Source organism: Notamacropus eugenii, chromosome 5 (assembly GCF_028372415.1).
Source record: "Notamacropus eugenii isolate mMacEug1 chromosome 5, mMacEug1.pri_v2, whole genome shotgun sequence".
Taxonomy (NCBI): Eukaryota; Metazoa; Chordata; class Mammalia; order Diprotodontia; family Macropodidae; genus Notamacropus; species Notamacropus eugenii.
The window spans coordinates 212,637,048-212,644,349 of record NC_092876.1 but is presented as its reverse complement, the minus strand read 5'-3'; the positions used below and the strand labels follow the sequence as shown (position 1 = coordinate 212,644,349).

The window sequence follows — 7,302 nt, the reverse complement described above, 5'->3', positions numbered from 1 at the left end:
TGGAATCTGCAAACTGGGGGCTTGAAGCTTGTTCTAAGATTCCTGCCAAAATCCTCAAATGATTTAGTGACTATCTAAGAAAAGGAGGAATCATTAGAAAGAGTTGGCCTGACTTCATCAAAAATAGGTCTTGCTGGACTAATATCATTTCCTTTTTGACAGGACTACTAGACTGGTAAATATGGTAGGTAGAATTTAATTTAGATAATAGGAAATAATTTGATGAAGTCTCATGCTTCTTGTAAAAAACAATGGTGAAGATATAAGGGCCTTTATGATTAAGCGGCTTCCAAACTATTTGAATGCTCAAGCACAAACAGTAGTCATTAGAAATCTGGTAGCCGTCTAGTTGGATTTATCACTGACATGGCCTAGGGAACTACCCTTGGCCTGTGCAGATTAAGATTGTTATCAATTATCTAGAAGAAATGGATGACATAATTATGAAATCTGAAAATGCTTAAAGTTGAGAGAGACAGCATAGAGGATGAGAGTGATGTTTGGGGCTGGGTCTTGCTCAGGTCATTCCCTTGGTAGTTTAGTTTCAAAACTAGAACAAAATGAGTCCATGAGACACTTACAGGTCATTCAAGAGTTAAAAAAAAGAGAGAATTGCTTAGCCTTAGCAGGAGGTTCAACAAAGATAGACATTGAGAACACTGTTCCATAAATTTTTTTAGGTCACTGACTAGCCACTGAGAAAGATGTTGCTGCAGTGTCTTTACTCAGAATATAAGAGTGATAGAAATATTTATCATGCACAAATCATATGGTAATATTTATGTATTACATGAGACAAAGAAAAAATATAGCTGCCTATTAGACTTTGGTGGCTATAAAAGAAAGAAAGAAAGAAAAAAGTGCTTATTAAGGAAAATTATTAGCTACAGGAGATTGAAAAGGGATATATCTTTCTTGAATTAAATTAAAAGGGAACTACCCATCACCTCTTAGACTAATTAAAGGAGGAGGAACATTCTTTAGCCTACTGAAGTCCTACTTTTCTATCAATCAAGTCTTTTTGCATCAAGTATGTGAAAGATAGTCTAGTAGAAGAATGACTTATTCTGACGGACTGTAGAAGGAAGGCTTAGGTACAATGAGTAAAAAGGAAATTTGAGGATAAACGTCATAATAATTTCTTATTGTTGTTCAGTTGTGTCTGAATCTACCTGACCTTATTTAGAGGTTTTCTTGGCAAAAATACTGGAGTGATTTCCCATTTCCTTCTCTAGCTCATTTTATAGATGAGGAAACTGAGATAAACAGGGTTAAGTGACTTGTTCAGAGTTACATAGCTTGTAAGAGTCTGAGGCTAGATTTTAACTCAGGAAGAAGACTCTTCCTGATTTTAGGCCTGGTACTCTATTCACTATGCCATCTAGCTGCCTGATTTGATGGCATCCTAATAAAGCTTCCCCCAGCCCCAATATTCCAACTTCCTCAAAGGCCCCACAGTAGATATGTCCTGATTTGGCCACACAATCTAGCTTTAACTGCATCACAGGCACCCAGGCTCAATACAGCCACTGTCTCTAGCTAGCCACTGCCCCTAGCTAGCCACTGCCCTCAGATCCAATACACATATTTGAACAGATGTGTCCTTGTACTCAACCATAATCACATCATCTATTTAGCCCAAGAGAGAAGGACAGTATTTAACTATTCATCTGGACCAGATAGGACCACAATAGCAAGCCAATCAGAAAGCAGTACAAACAGTATATTTGACCACTAAACCACAGAAGGGACTCCTCCCCTATTAATCCCTTAACAAGCCCCTCACGCCTTTTTGACATTTCTGTTGTATAATCAGCATCAATACACTTACAAATTTGTCTGTGTTATCTTACTAAGTTGCAGTTCTTCTTGGAAGTCAACCCACTTCTAAGGGATGTCAATGCTCAATAAATGCCAGTGTATTCATCCTTCGTTGCTGAAGAAGACCACGCCATCAGAGAAATGATGACATGACTTGCACTTGACTTTGTTTTGAGTGAGGGAGGGCTGTGCAGTTCTCCTCCAGAGCCATCTGAATCCAGTGACCAGATATCCATCAGTATGACTGGAGATGACCCAGGATGAGGCAATTGGGGTTAAGTGACTTGCCCAAGGTCACACAGCTAGTGAGTGTCAAGTATCTGAGGTGAGATTTGAACTCAGTTCCTCCTGACTCCTGCACTGGTGCTCTATCCACTGCACCACCTAGCTGCCCCCAATAAATGCCTATGCTTGGATTAGAGGTGGTCTGATTCTGAATTCTTTGAGATGACCCCCACAACAGCATGAAACCACAACACACTATTCTCTCAAATCTCTGTCATCACTTGCTTTTCACTTGTTACTGTCTCAAATGTAGTTCAAACCTTGGCTTGACTCAGGCAATCCTGAAGTTCTAGTCATGTTTGCAGTTCAACAATTATTATACATCTAAGATATGTGAATTTTTACTGTTACTGTTCATACTTAAAAGTTTCCTTTGCTTTGTATGACCTTAGATGAGAGTAAACCTCATAGCAGATGTTTAATAATAGTTGTCAAATAGAACTTTGATAAGCCATAATCAACACTTTCATCACATCATTCCTCAACTCAGAAACCTACAAAGATGCCTGCTGCCAATGGCATGACATTCATGCCTCTCTTTCAGAATTTCAAGATTTTTCATGATCTTATCCCATGCTTTTTCTCTGATATTACTTCCCCCTACTCTTCAATATTTAGTCTTTGTTCCTGAGAGGCAGGTCTGTTCTTTGTCTTATATAATAACACAACTTTTGGACATTTCAAACTGGATATTCTGCAGGCATACCCAAAATAATTCATTTTCATCCAGGTTTACAATCTCAGAACTGATGAACCCTTGACTTCTCATTCTCCATCAGCTTATATAATAAATCTCACATCAGTTGACAAATTTTGTCTGTTCTGCTTCCACATCTCTCAGATTTGTCCTCTTCTCTCCATTTCCATGATAGCCACCCTTGGTCAAACCTTTTTCACCTCTTCCTTGGACCACTGCGGTAATTTCTTAATTGGTCTCTCTGCTTATAAAATTTCCCCTCTCGATTTCCTCCTCGGGAGTCGGGACGGGAGACAAAGCGGCGGCGGCGGCGCTCGGCGTAGGGGCCTTTGGGATCCTCCTCTTCTTCCTCCTGCGCTCGCACCCCTCTCACCGCAGAAATGACTGCTGTACATGCAGGCAACATAAACTTCAAATGGGACCCCAAAAGTCTAGAGATAAGGACTCTGGCAGTTGAAAGACTTTTGGAACCTCGTTACTCAGGTTACAACATTGGTAACCACCAGTAACAAGGGACCCTCCAACAAGAAAAGAGGTCGCTCTAAGAAGGCCCATGTATTGGCTGCATCAGTTGAACAAGCAACTGAGAATTTCTTGGAGAAGGGAGACAAAATTGCCAAGGAGAGTCAGTTTCTCAAGGAGGAACTTGTGGCTGCTGTAGAAGATGTTCGCAAACAAGGTGACTTGATGAAGAGTGCCTCTGGAGAATTTGCAGGTGACCCCTGTTCTTCAGTGAAGCGAGGCAACATGGTGCGAGCTGCCCGCTCCTTGCTCTCAGCTGTTACCCGGTTGCTTATTTTGGCTGACATGGCAGATGTCTACAAATTACTTGTTCAGCTGAAAGTTGTGGAAGATGGTATCTTGAAACTTAGGAACGCAGGCACAGAGCAAGATTTAGGCATACAATATAAAGCCCTAAAACCTGAAGTGGATAAGTTGAACATTATGGCAGCCAAAAGGCAACAGGAATTGAAAGACGTGGGCTATCGGGATCAAATGGCTGCAGCCAGAGGAATACTACAGAAAAATATTCCAATATTGTATACAGCTGCCCAGGCCTGCCTTCAGCACCCTGATGTAGCTGCTTATAAAGCTAATAAGGACTTGATATACAAACAGTTGCAGCAAGCTGTTACTGGAATCTCCAATGCAGCCCAAGCCACAGCTTCTGATGATGCCTCCCAGCAACAGGGTGGAGGAGGAGGAGAACTGGCGTATGCACTCAATAACTTTGATAAACAAATAATTGTTGACCCTCTGAGCTTCAGTGAAGAGCGTTTCAGACCTTCTCTTGAGGAACGCCTGGAGAGTATCATCAGTGGAGCAGCCCTAATGGCAGATTCATCTTGTACTCGTGATGATCGGCGGGAACGGATTGTTGCAGAGTGCAATGCAGTTCGACAGGCCTTACAGGATCTACTTTCTGAATATATGGGGAATGCTGGACATAAAGAAAGAAGTGATGCCCTTAATTCTGCAATAGACAAAATGACAAAAAAGACTAGGGATTTACGAAGACAGCTCCGCAAAGCTGTCATGGACCACGTTTCAGATTCATTCTTGGAAACTAACGTGCCACTTTTGGTATTGATTGAGGCTGCAAAGAATGGAAATGAAAAAGAAGTTAAAGAGTATGCTCAGGTTTTCCGTGAACATGCTAACAAACTAATTGAGGTGGCTAACCTAGCCTGTTCTATTTCAAACAATGAAGAAGGTGTGAAGCTGGTTCGGATGTCAGCAAGCCAGCTGGAAGCCCTCTGTCCTCAGGTCATTAATGCTGCATTGGCTTTGGCTGCAAAACCACAAAGTAAACTGGCCCAGGAGAATATGGATCTTTTTAAAGAACAGTGGGAAAAGCAAGTCCGGGTTCTAACAGATGCTGTTGATGACATAACTTCCATTAATGATTTCCTGGCTGTTTCAGAAAATCACATTTTGGAAGATGTAAACAAGTGTGTGATTGCTCTCCAAGAAAAAGATGTTGATGGTCTAGACCGCACTGCTGGTGCCATTCGGGGTCGGGCGGCCAGAGTCATTCATGTTGTCACTTCAGAGATGGATAACTATGAACCCGGAGTCTATACCGAAAAGGTTCTTGAGGCCACCAGACTTCTTTCTAATACAGTTATGCCACGTTTTACTGAGCAAGTGGAAGCTGCCGTGGAAGCTCTCAGTTCTGATCCTGCCCAACCAATGGATGAAAATGAATTTATTGATGCCTCACGATTGGTCTATGATGGCATTCGGGACATGAAAAGCTGTGTTGATGATAAGGACTCCTGAAGAGCTGGATGATTCTGACTTTGAGACTGAGGACTTTGATGTGAGAAGCCGAACGAGCATCCAGACGGAAGATGATCAGCTTATTGCTGGTCAGAGTGCACGGGCTATCATGGCTCAACTTCCCCAAGAACAGAAAGCTAAAATTGCTGAGCAGGTGGCCAGTTTTCAGGAAGAAAAGAGCAAACTGGATGCTGAAGTATCCAAATGGGACGATAGTGGCAATGACATCATCGTCCTGGCCAAGCAGATGTGCATGATCATGATGGAGATGACGGATTTCATCAGAGACAAAGGACCACTTAAAAACACATCAGATGTAATTAGTGCAGCTAAGAAAATTGCTGAGGCAGGATCAAGGATGGATAAGTTGGGAAGAACCATTGCGGACCATTGTCCAGACTCTGCCTGCAAACAGGACCTCCTTGCGTACCTACAGCGCATTGCTCTCTACTGCCATCAGCTCAACATCTGCAGCAAAGTCAAAGCAGAGGTTCAGAACCTGGGTGGGGAGCTTGTCGTCTCGGTGGTGGACAGTGCAATGTCCCTGATTCAGGCAGCCAAGAACCTGATGAATGCTGTGGTACAGACTGTGAAGGCTTCCTACGTGGCCTCCACCAAGTATCAGAAATCCCAGGGAATGGCTTCTCTCAACCTTCCTGCTGTGTCCTGGAAGATGAAGGCCCCAGAAAAGAAGCCTTTGGTGAAGAGAGAGAAGCAGGATGAAACCCAGACGAAAATCAAGCGGGCGTCTCAGAAGAAACATGTGAATCCTGTGCAGGCCCTCAGTGAGTTCAAGGCCATGGACAGTATCTAGAGCGGCCTCGGCTGCTCATACCCTCTGCCACTGTCTTCTCCAAATTAACTTTCCTTCAAATGGCTTCCGTGAATCATAGACATTTCCTGTTCATTCAAATTTATTTACTTAATATAACGTTGATATTAGATGCTATGGGAATGTAGATTTTTTTTTAAACCTGACCATGTGATACCAGTATGAGAACAAGCTTGTATTTTCAATGGAAGATGCTTTTAGATTCCAGAAACATTATTTCTAGTTGCATTTTTTAAAAAGTATAAGCTTGAAGAAAAACAAACTATAACCAAAGAGATCGCTAACACTATTATATCATGGTGTATCTGTCTCCATGACTGAAGATTTGCATTGTGATTGAGAGGTTTGTGTCATCAGTAAACAAAAAGGTGGGAACTGTTACTTTTAGTAAGTAACAGGAGGGAAACTGGTAAGAAAACAAGTCACATTGTACAACTTTTCTAACTCAAAGCTTTTGTATTTGGAAGAGAGCACATGGATACATTTTGCTATGGAGAAGGCTGTCTTCAAAGAAATATTTTGGGCAGATAGATAGGTTGTTATTAAATTAAAAAGTAACCGTAAGCACTAGGCCTGCCCACTTGGGCACTTGTGGAGCCAAGTGTTTCCTAAGGTTGGCAGTAGCCCACCTTAGCCAAGGATTTCATGTATGTCTGCAGAATGACAATCTGTAACAAGTTCAGTAAAACAAAATGCATCATGAAGAAAAGTGATTACTCTCTTTAAGACACAGGATGAGAATTTTAATGCTTGGTTACAAATTACTAATGTACTTTGCTGCAGGACATCAATAAAATTGCTCTTTCCAAAAAAAAAAATAAAATAAAAAAATAAAATAAAATAAAATTTCCTCTCTCTAACTTACCTTCCATGCAGCTTTCAAAAAGATACTCCTAATAAAGTATAAGTCAAATCAATTGATCCCCCTACTCAATAACTCCTATGACTCTTCGTTATTACCTCTAAGGATAAATACAAACTTCTCTGTTTAGGATTAAAAGTCTTTCACTTCTGGATCCCATATTTTTCTGCACTTATACATTATTATCCTCCACATATAGTACAGTTCAGTAAAACTGCATGTATTGCTGTTCACATACCACATTCCATCTCTTTGTCTCTGTGCTTTTACAAGGGCTGTCACCATGCTTGGAATATACTACTCTTTCACCTGTATTTCTTAGAATCCCTATGTTTCTACAAAGCTCAGCTCCAACACTGAGATCTCTATTGATTCTGCTAGCTAATAGCACCTTCCAAACTCTGTTTTATATATGAATATACATATGTATATGTATATATTATCTGTACATGCATATTTACACACACACAAATGCATTCACACATTGTGTCTCCCAATAGAAGATAAATTCCTTGAGTGCAT

At 41.1% G+C, this 7,302-nt stretch overlaps 1 pseudogene; it reads left to right on the top strand.

The window, feature by feature from the left end:
- Positions 1–3,079: 3,079 nt before the first annotated feature.
- On the top strand, positions 3,080–6,764 carry LOC140505733 (catenin alpha-1 pseudogene; annotated as a pseudogene).
- Positions 6,765–7,302: the final 538 nt, after the last annotated feature.